The sequence below is a fragment of the Lynx rufus genome, unplaced genomic scaffold, assembly GCF_022079265.1.
Source record: "Lynx rufus isolate CCGP_SWC_20201006 ecotype Redwood Valley unplaced genomic scaffold, mLynRuf1.p SCAF_5, whole genome shotgun sequence".
Taxonomy (NCBI): Eukaryota; Metazoa; Chordata; class Mammalia; order Carnivora; family Felidae; genus Lynx; species Lynx rufus.
Window position 1 is genome coordinate 78,995,908 of NW_025814867.1, and position 8,808 is coordinate 79,004,715.

The following is an 8,808-nucleotide window of genomic DNA, read 5'->3' on the forward strand; positions in this document are numbered from 1 at the left end:
GTGGCCTGTCCATCTGGTCTGGCAAGTAGATTTCAAAAATATATATATTGTAAGGAGAGAGAGAAAGCTTGAGTCACGTCAGGTTCTGAAGCTTGTTGTACTCTCATTGCTGACCCTGAAGGTAACTTCATACAGGTAAAATTGATATAGCTCATCTTTGCCTTCAAGGAGTCCCTCATCCTTTTAGAGATAGAGCAGAACCCTCGGAGAACACAGGCCAAACCTTATTTCCAAAGTGTAGCCAGACCGTATAGAAAAACAGATGTAGCAGGACGGCTCTGATAAAAGGATAATCTTACAAGGAGTTCACTAAAATAGATAACCACCCAGAGGTCACCTACGTTAAACTTCTCATTTGGCAGATGGAGGTAATGTGGCTCACAGAGAAAAAAAATGAGTTGCCAAAGTTGACAGATCAATTTAATAAAAGCAATAGGGATAGACTCGGGACAGACAATTCCTAAATGAGGCCACTGTCCTTATTCTATTTTGCCTGCCTTCTTGACAAGGTTTACAAGTAAGCAATTCTTAAAATAAGCCTCTCTGGTTGCATTCGAGGCAAAAGTTTCATTTGGGTTTGAGAAAGTCCTCAGGCTCAGGCAAGACCAATTTTAAAGGATTGGGTGAGAGGGGGGTCTCTATTTTTGATCACATACTAAACATTTGGACCTACCAAGCCATGGCATGATAAATTAGTTGGTTGGCGTCACAAGTGCATGAGTCATTGTTTTCACCAGCAATAAATCCAATTGCTGGCACTGAGCGGATGAAATGCAAAATGACAGCTGAGATTGGAGCACCTTGGCCTCCCTCCATCCAGGGTTCTTCACTCCCTGTCCATGCTGGTAGAAAATGTTACATTGTCCTCACATTGATAGTCAAGGATTTTAAAGTAGTTGTGACCTCTTAATGTCGCCGGTGGCTAAAAAGTCAGCAAAAGTAGACAACGCCGGAGCAAATGGCAACGACAAGAGGTGAAATCCCAGCTTTGATCCTGACCCTGTACATGAGCCTGGACATGCCATGTGTCTCTGTAAGCTGCATTTCCCCCATCTGAAAATCGAAGAGGTGGCCCAAGCGATGTGTGGGGTCCCCTCCACGTCTAGGATTCAATGACGTGTGATCGTCTAGTGTGATGCTGTGAGTCCTCGGGTGAGCAGCAGCTCAGAAACTCGTCATTTCAGCTACCAGTAAAGGACATGTGGGCGCTAGAAAAACAAACCAATCTAAGAGTCAAAAAGAATGGGCTGAGTCTCAGCTCTACACCTGGGTGATCTTGAGCACTATCAGTTCCCTTTGTGAACCTCTAATTCTTTTGAAAAGTCCAAGTAATAACGCCTATTTCGCAAAATTGTTCTATGCATTAAATGAAATTATGGATGTCAAAGTGCTCATAACCCGAAGAGCAAATGGAGTTGTGTGGGTGCGGATGAGAATGAAGATACTGATGAAGAGTTAAGAACACGTTTTGATTTTCCATGAAGATATAAAGGTACAATAGGTTTAGGTTTAGGGTCAACAGAGAAGGGTAATGGAAGGGGACATTCTCCCTGAGCACTTGTGCTCTGCCCACCCCCAGAATTACATGTTTCTGTCCTTCCTCCCTTCCTCCTTTCCTCCCTTCTTCCCTTCCTTTCTTCCTTCCTTCCTCCCTCCCTCCCTTCCTCCCTTCATTCTTCCCTTCTTCCTCCTTCCTCCCCTTTCTCCCCCCTCCCTTCCCTCTGTCCCTCCCTCCCTCCTTCCTTTCCTCCTTTCCTCCTTCCTTCCCTCCTCCCTTCCGTCCTTCCCTCCCACCATCCCTCCTCATCTTCCCAGTCCAATAGAAATTATCACCTGTCTTACATCTCAGGCTTCACTTCCCCCTACCCTCCTCACTGAAGACCCAGCTGGAGTGTCAAATCAACACCTCTGTATAGATATTTTATCCTCACTTCTTCAGTCTTCTAGACCATCTCGAAGAAAACAACAGAGGCAATCCCTGCACCCACGCATTTCCCTGTGGTTTGAGGGCTGATACAGCCTGGCCTCCTTGTGGCAGTTCGAGCTCCTGTTCCATCTCCAAGTCCTCCCGGCACCAGAGTTCCAGGTGCTCAGCAGGTGACCTGGCATTTTTCTAGTGGTGAAGCACGCTGGTATTTGATAGGAATGACACATTAGGTTGAAAACATGGCGTCAAAAGTACATGGATCTACCCTCTTATAGAGCTGCAAAGGACACTGGTAACTCCCTGGTTCAACCCCCCCCACCCCATCCATATTTTGGAATTCCCATTTCCCTCCTCAAGAGCTATATCATACAATCTCGTGTATGGGATGTGATAAAGATAATAATTAAATTTGCAGGGCGCCTGGGTGGCTCAGTCAGTTGGGCATCCAACTTTGGCTCAGGTCACGACCCCTGCATCAGGCTCTGTGCTGACAGCTCAGAGCCTGGAGCCTGCTTCTGATTCTGTGTCCTTCTCTCTCTCTGCCCCTCCCCTACACACACTCTCTCTCTCTCTCTCTCAAAAATAAGTAAGCATTAAAAACTTATTAAAAAATAATAGTTAAATTTGCAGTAAGGTTTAGGATATACGGTATAGGCATAAGACAACTTCTAAAAATTATTTTCACTCCAATCCTGAAACCCAAAGGAGCATAATAAGTCAATTTCCTGTTGTCAGAAAGCAGCTTACCTGCAATGATCCAAAGCTGGGCCCTACTGGGTGAAAGCTCAATCTGGAAACAGCAGCAGCACACCATTACAGAATCTTTCGAACATACAGATACCGGAAATATTAATAACCTCAGGAACACATGTATAATCGATTGTCATGAAATAAATAGGAAGCTGTGAATTTTGAGTATTCATTACCCTTGTTTGTAATATAATTCATTTGCATGTGTACTTGATTTAGTATTTAGCAATGGCTGTGCCTTTCAACCAATTCACAAAATTCCTGATAATTTAAGATCAGCTTTATAAGCTGGAACAAGTCAGCTCCCAGTGGACCACCAAGCCCTACAGATCTGAGGGTGAATCCAGGCCCGTTGTTCTGCCAGCTGTGTGATGTTGGCTGAGGTTTTGAATTGCTTTGAGCTGTAGTTTTTCAGCTCTGGAAGGTGACACAGTAGTAGCAATTTCATGGGTTCATTGCTGATGCTTAAATGAGGCAACGCTTACCAGAGTGGCCACATACACTAAATGCTCGACAATCACTCTTAGAGCTTCCCAACGCCAGCCTCTCTCACTCAATACACATTCTGCAGGCATGCATTTTATAGGTGCTTTCCATTGTATGTGGTCTCCAATAATAGGTACGCTACCTGAGACTGATCGACAGTGTCTCAATCATTATTCTTGCCCTGCCCTCAAAGAGTTCACGGTCTAGCAGAATGGGATATAAGACACGAACGCCAGTAGGCTTAGTCCAGAGCAAGCTATGATCAGCTCATGAGGAAGCAAAGAGCTCGGGAAGGGCAGAAAAGGAAGATTCACGGAGGCCGTTGTATAGGAGCTACAGACTTCGGAATAGACTTGGGCATAGAGAGATGTCCAGGAAAGGGTGTCCCAAGAAGAGAGAGTAAAGGGAGCAAGGCAAAAGTAAAGGAACATGGAGGCATAGACTTGTAAGATTTGGTGGGATAAAGTATATAAAAGGGGGTGTTGAGGGGATTGTTAGAAAGGTAGGCAATTTCCAGGTCATGTGGCCTTGAATGCTGAGGAATTGAGTTCATGTTCACGTGAGTAATGGTGGGCCTGGGGAAATGTTTTCCTCGGGTAAGTGACACACATCAGATCTTTTGAGTAGCTATCATATTATTTTAAATATTTTTCCATTGAATGCACTTTTATGGTAACGGTTCTTTCCTTTAACAGGAATGGTTAAGAGTTAACTAGATAGCACGATACATTTTCAAGCGAAGTAAATTTCCCCTGTGGAAAGAAAATTCCTGTGCTCAGGGATAGAAGGGGGCATGATAATTCCCAGGGGAAAACAAAGTCATTATTTAAAGCTTTTGATAAATATTAGGAGGGCTCAAGCCAGTGGCCGTATTTCATGAGTTTTGAATTGTCTACTGCATCCCTTTTGCATTATGCTTCGCACACAAAAAAAAGTCATATGACCTACATCTTTATCTGTTCCAGTCTTAAGCTTCTATATATAGGCTTCAGTTATGAATGTTTTTTCCTATGAAAAGGTCAGACCTTGCACATGTACCATCAGTGCAAAGCCCTGCTTATTAAAAAGCAGGCAGGCGAGTTTGCAAAAGTCATTGAAATATTATCAATGTGGGGAGCGGGGAGAGCTTGGCAGCTTGTTGAAAAAGAAATGGCCTCCAAACAGTCTCGGGCAGAAGATGGGGAAGCCTCTTTCTGGTGATTACAGAAGCATTCTCCTTCTGCCTAAAGCGACCTGTAGCTGTCTGCGGCACACGTTTACAAAAGCAGGCTGGGACGTTCCCACCCCCAGCTCTCTCGTGCGTGCGGGCGCACACACTCGCCTCTGTCAGAGAGACACCAAGCTCTGTTAACTTCTCCACCACACCTCAAACCCCCATGGAACATCTGGAGGTGGAGCTGGGGAAGGTACCTCGGCCAGATAGATGCAAACCCAATTTGGGGTTTCCGGTCGTACGCAGAGTGCAGCAGCCACCCTTGGCCAATATTGCAACACCAGAGAGAAGCTGGGGGAGAGTTGAACTCTTACTTTTAAGCCAAAAGTTCACAGGTTCACGTACCCCTCTATGTCAGCTGCTCCCTAGGGCTAACCTTTGCGTCTGAATGCTCTGAAAAGATCAAGCTGCTTTAGGAAAGAGGCTTGCCGAGTTAATTCGGATCCTTTCCCCACGGGATCGAGTTCTTTCTCAGCAAGAGATTATTTAACAGTCGTCGCATGAACTAGGCATGCTACTCCCTTGCCTTGAGAGACAAGACACTGAAGTTTTAAAGAGGTTAAGCGACTTGTTCAAGTTCACTCAACAGGTCAGGCTCCTGTTGATTCAACATGTGGTCAAGGAGTCAGTTCTGGGATGGGCAGTGTTGTCACATGAAGCAGTAGATGCCATTGTGCCTGGTCTCAGTTGATTAATATCCACCTGCTAAGACAAGACTCACAGGGGACCTTGTAAACTAGGGATCACCAGGTTATAGCGAGTGAAGTACTAAGTTGATGGTCAGAAGAACCTTGTTACGGTTTTAGATCAGATGTTATCAGACACTTATTCATACACTCACTCCTTTATTCATTCAATGAATATTTATTGAGAATATGCCAGGCTTCATTCTAGGCACTGGGGATACAGTGTTGTCAACAAAACCATGAAGCTTAGACTGGGGGCCTCCTATGTATATACTGCAGATTATTTACACTTTTTTTTTTTTGCTCACCCCCTTCATCTGCCCTCCAGAGTGTGAGCCCCTCCAAGGCAGGAGCTGTGTCTTATCTACTTGTGAATCTCATTGCCTGGTACCCAGCTGCACCAGTGACAGAGATGATCCCTCACTCATTCATGGATCCAGTCCCTTCAGACCCCCAACAAAGTTCCCTTGTTGACAACTAGGACAGGTTTGAGGCTGTGGGGGTTACCAAGATGGTGATATGAGATAAAGGCATGCTTAGATTAGAATAAAACAGGGTTGAGCCCTTGTAGTTAAATAGAGAAGAGAAGGGAAGAGAAGGGAAGAGAAGAGAAGAGAAGAGAAGAGAAGAGAAGAAGGGAAGGGAAGGGAAGGGAAAGGAAGGGAAGGGAAAAGAAGGGAAGGGAAGGGAAAGGAAAGGAAGGGAAGGGAAAGGAAAGGAAGGGAAGGGAAGGGAAGAGAAGGAAAGGGAAGGGAAGGGAAGGGAAGGGAAGAATAGGAAAGAAAAAAGAAAGAAAAGGAAAGGAAAGAAAAGAAAAGAAAGGAAAAGAAAAGAAAAGAAAAGAAAGGAAAAGAAAAGAAAAAAGAAAAGAAAATACATTCTAGCAGCAGGAGCTGTCCAAGAATAGCCAGCTGCTTCGTGGAGTGAAGATTCCCCATTACTGGAGAGATCCATCAGAAGCAAGGACACCACTCCAACAAGGAAGGGAAGACAGTCAAGCATGGGATGGGAACACACTACTCCTGGCTGGGACTACCTCTCCATTCTTGACCATTTTCAGTATTGGTGTTATACTAAATCCCTGAAATTTCATCGCCTTTTCCCAAAGAGGTTCAACTTGAAAAATTTTTGATTTTTGATCTAACTTCATCTTTACCAGTCCACAGATTATGGCAATAGTGCCGGTCCAAGAAAAGTGGCTTTCTTCTGATTTATTAGCTTAACTCTCCTGAAACTCCACTTTCTTTTTTCTTTTTTTTTTTTTTAAACGTTTTTATTTATTTTTGAGACAGAGAGAGACAGAGCATGAACGGGGGAGGGTCACAGAGAGAGGGAGACACAGAATCTGAAACAGGCTCCAGGCTCTGAGCTGTCAGCACAGAGCCCGACGCGGGGCTCAAACTCATGGACGGCGAGATCATGACCTGAGCCGAAGTCAGACACTCAACCGACCAAGTCACCCAGGCGCCCCGAAACTCCACTTTCGATGCCCTGCTCACTTGCTCTGAAACCCTTCACAGTTCCCTATTGACTTAAGGTTAAAGCCCAGTCACTTCATCCTGGCATTCAAGATTCTCCACCACGAGGCTCTGACACCTCTCTTTCTTAGCCTTAACTTGAACTTCTCTTTATCCACCACCTAAGTCCTTAGTCTGTTAGATGCAGAGCCTCTGGAACGCTCCTCCTCTTTTCCATCTCCACATTTTTCTTTACATTATTCCAATACCAGTCATATTTGTGGTATCTATTTCCTTGTTCCTTGGAGTCTCTCCTTATTTGCTTATGGCCCTATGTCTTCATCATCGTGTGCCCAGTGCCCAGTCTGGCTCTCAGGCCAAGTTTATTGGCTGGTGTTGACTTGGATCAGAAAACATTTTTCCATGCGGGGTGGCAGAAGGGCACTTTGGTGAAGAGCACAGATTCTGTAGCCAAGCCTCCCTTGGTGTGAGTCCTAGCTTTGCCACTTACTGGTGGGATGACCCCGATCAAGGTACTTAAACTTCCAGGGACTCAGTTTTTTCATCTGTAGAAGGGGAAAAATAAGGGCCCCTACCTCTTGTCATGAGGGCGAAGTGATTGATTTTTATGAAGTCTGGCACGTCGCTGTTTGCTTGGGTGGCGCCTCTTCATTCTTTAAGGTGCCCTTTTATTTCTTCCTCTTTCATGAATATTAATTCTATTTTCCATGTATAAAGCACTTCAGAGTTTACAAAGACTTTTCATATGTGTTTTCACATTTAATCATCACAGTAATATGCGAGGTAGGTGTTGGCATCCCCGGAGAGTTTGGGTGACAAAGGTAAAAGCAGGGGTGTACGGGTGGTGACGGGAACTCGGAGATTCTGGTTCTCTGTCCCGAGTGTGTTCAGCCACGACGTCGTGCTCCCAGTCTGGAGCAGCGTGATTTATTGGCTTCACACCTTCCCAGGAGGCTTGGCGGCTGCAGTTCACCTTTGCTGCGTAGTGTCCTGAGACCTTTGCTCCATCTCTGAATGCAAACCTTTCTCATCGCAGGACTCCAAATAATGTAACAGCAGAACAAAACACCCAAGTTAGAAGGGATCGCGGACATCATTAAGTCCGATCCCCCCCCCCCCCGCAACCCCCCCGGAAACCATGTTACAAATGAGAACACGTGAGTTCCAGGAAAGGAAATGATTGTTTTAAAGACCCACTAGTTTACATGCTCCTCAAGGCAGGACCATGTTCAGCACTGGAGAAATAAGGGCAAGACTGGCTCTTGGGAAAAACAGTCTACCCATCTTATTATCTCAGATGTCTAACCCAGTACCCGATACACACAGTAGGTGCACCATAAGTATTTCCTGAATCAATGAAACAATGAATAAATGCATGTCACTACCCGGTCACTGGCTGAGCTGTCTGTAGACCCTGGGCTCCAGATTACCAACATGGGCTCCCCTCTGCTCCCACTTTCTGCCTTCCCCATCCAGGTTCACTTCATAGTGAGGTTTGAGAAATAGCTAACAAACATGACCAAAACGTGTTGCTCATCATGTTTGTTCAGGACTTAGAAGTCATCTTGTAGAAGAGTTTGCTCTCTGTCTCTCCCACAGGGACGGAAGCTGAGCAGAGAGCCAGCAGAGGACTGGTACCAGCAGACCCAAGACCTGTCCTATGGGATACCAGTGCTGCCCAAATGTGCCTGTGTCTTTGCTGTACAAACAGGAACCAGCATGTGATGCCTATTGGCTTATGATGGATACCTTAACATGCTTCACATTTTTCCCGATTTCATTCATGCTATAGAATGTCCACGCTGGCAGGTGCCTTGAAGATAATTGGGCTTAATAACTCTTTATGGGAGAAGTAGAAAATCAAGAGTCAGAGGGGGGAGATTGAAGAGCTCATAGTTCCACGGCGTGTCCACAGCCCACAGTAACCTTGCACGCAGGTTTCCTGGCTTTCAATTAAGAGATTCTTCCCATGCCCCATATTGCTGGACTTGGCATTAAGACAGCAGACTACACTGGCTCAAACTTCTCGAGAGCACAGGTTCTGTATGACTTACCTTTGTATCTTGCACTGTTGGCATAGTGCATGGCACGTCACAGAGGCCCTCCCCTGCTCAGCACTGTGGAGCCCCTCCCCTGCTCAGCATTGTGGAGCTCTCGAAGAGCTTTCATGCTCATCATGAGTCCCATTTTATAGACCAGTGGACCTCAGGTGACCTGAAGGGACAAAAAGACTCATGGCCTCAGAAAAATGGTAGCAGAACTTGAACT